The sequence below is a fragment of the Mastomys coucha genome, unplaced genomic scaffold (genome assembly GCF_008632895.1).
Source record: "Mastomys coucha isolate ucsf_1 unplaced genomic scaffold, UCSF_Mcou_1 pScaffold9, whole genome shotgun sequence".
NCBI classification, from domain to species: domain Eukaryota; kingdom Metazoa; phylum Chordata; class Mammalia; order Rodentia; family Muridae; genus Mastomys; species Mastomys coucha.
In genome coordinates, this window is record NW_022196915.1 from 37,161,134 (window position 1) to 37,163,776 (window position 2,643).

The window sequence follows — 2,643 nt, forward strand, 5'->3', positions numbered from 1 at the left end:
ATAAACCTGGAGAGCTTGTGTAAGGAAAAGGACAGAGTCAATAAGACAAATCAGCAACCTACAAATTGGGGGAAAAAATCATCTCTAACCCCACATCCAATAGAGGGCTAATATCCAAAATATATAAAGAACTCAAGAAGCTAACCACCAAAAAACTGAACAACCCAATCAAAAGATGTGGTATATAACTAAACCAAGAATTCACAACAGAAGAATCTCAAATGGCTGAGAAACACCTAAAGAAATGTTCAAAGTCTTTAGTGATCAGAGAAATGCAAATCAAAATGACCCTGAGATTCCACCTTACACCAATCAGAATGGCTAAGATCAAAACTCAGGCGACAGCATATGTTGGCAAAGATGTGGAAAAAGAGGAACACTCCTCCATTGCTGGTGGGATTGCAAACTAGTACAACCACTCTGGAAATCAATCTGGAGGTTCCTCAGAAAATTGGAAATAGATCTACCTGAAGACCCAGCAATATCACTCTAGGAAATATACCCACAAGATATCCCACTATGCCACAGAAGCATGTTTTCCTCTATGTTCATAGCAGCCTTGTTTGTGATAGCCAGAAGCTGGAAACAACCCAGATGTCCCACAACAGAAGAATGGATACAGAAAATGTGGTTTATTTACACAATGGAATACTAATCAGCTATTAGGAACAAGGACATCCTGAGTTTTGCAGGCAATTGGATGGAACTAGAAGATATCATCCTGAGTGAGGTAACTCAGACCCAAAAGGACAAGCATGGTATGTATTCACTGAAAAGTGGACATTACCCGCCCCCCAAAAAAAGTACAGAATTCCCAAAATATAGTCCACAGAATTCAAAAAGGACAACAAGCTGAAGGGCCCTTGTGAGGACTCCACAGTCCCACTTGGGTGGGAGGAGAAAGCAATCACAAAGTGGGAGGGGATAGGGACCTTGGAGGAAAAGTGGAGGAAGGGAAAGGGGAACATGATCTGGTATTGGGTGGGGGAAAAGGATTGAAGCCTTGAGGGCCAGTAGAAAGAATGGAAACAGGCAACCTCAGGAGATAGGAGGTTGCGAGGACTCTTTAGAATGTAACAGAGACCTGGGAGGTGAGACACTTTCAGGAATCAAAGGGAAGGACTTTAGATGTAATGCCTTACAATGAGGAGAGGGAACTTGCTGTGCCCACCACCAGTAGAAAGTCAGGGCATCAAGTGAAGTGAGGGGTGGTGTTGGGATCCCACAGTCAAAATTCTAACTCATAAATTGTTCCTGTCTGAAAGAACTGCAGGGATGGAAATGGAGAGGAGCCTGAGGAAAAGAAGATCCAGGGACAGGCCCAAAATGGGATCCAGCTCAAGGGAAGGCCCCAGGGCCACTATTACTGAGGCTATGGTGTGGTCACAAAAAGGGACCTATCATGACTGCCCTTCAAAAGACCCAACAAGCAGCTGAAAAAGTCAGATGCAGATATTTGCACCCAATCAATAGACAGAAGCTGCTGCCCCCTGTGGTTGAATTAGGGAAGAGTTGGTAGAAGCTGAGGAGGAGGGTGACCCTGTAGGAGGACCAGCAGACTCAATTAACGTGGACCCCCAAGATCTCTCAAACACTGGACCACCAAACAGAAAGCATACACCAGCTGCCATGAGGCCCCCAACACATATACAGCAGAGGACTTTCAGGTCTGGGTTCAGTCAGAGGAGATGCACCTAACCCTCAAGAGACTGGAGGTTCCAGGCAGTTTAGAGGTCTGGTAGGTTAGGGGAAGGGGGTGGGGACATCCTCTTTTGGAGACAGGGGATGGGGAGGAAGTATAGGGTGTGGAACAGTTAGAGGATGGATCAGGAGAGGAATAAAATCTGGAGTGTAAATAAATAAATAAATAAATAAATAAATAAATAAATAACTTTAAAAATAAAATATAATAAAGAAATGTTTAAAAAGAAATGGGATTTAGGCAGACCTTGGGCGCATGCTCCGCAGCCAGTCCCACAACACCCAGAAAAAGCTCCACTCCCAGGCGCTCTGACACACCCAGGATCAGAAGTGAGCAGGAACCAACATCTGTCCCAACACTGGGAGTAACTGGGACCAGCGGGACCAGGCACACAGGAACTCCGCCAGTCCAATGATTTGGGTTCCTTCCAGTCTGTCTGGGCTAGTGTTCTTAGCAGACCTTGGGCACAAGCTCTGCAGCCAGTTCCACAACACACATAGAAAGCCACACTCCCAGATGATCTAACAAGCCCAGGATCCCAGGATCCCAGAACCATAGGATCACAGAGATAGCTTGACTCTGAGGAGTTCTGAGACAAGCAGGATCATAGGAAGGACAGGCTCCAGTCAGATTTAGCAAAGGCAGGTAGCACTAGAGTTAACCAGATGGTGGGGGGCAAGCGTAAGAAAATAAACAACACAAACCAAGGTCACTTGCCATCATAAGAACCCAATTCTCCCACCATAGCAATTCCTGGACACACCATCATACCGGAAAAGCAAGATTCAGATATAAAATCATTTATCATGATGATGATACAGGACCTTAAGAAAGACATAAACAACACCTTCAAAGAAATACAGGAGAACACAAGTAAGAGCTAGAAGCTCTTAAAGAGGAAACACAAAAATCCCTTAAAGAACTACAGAAAAACACAATCA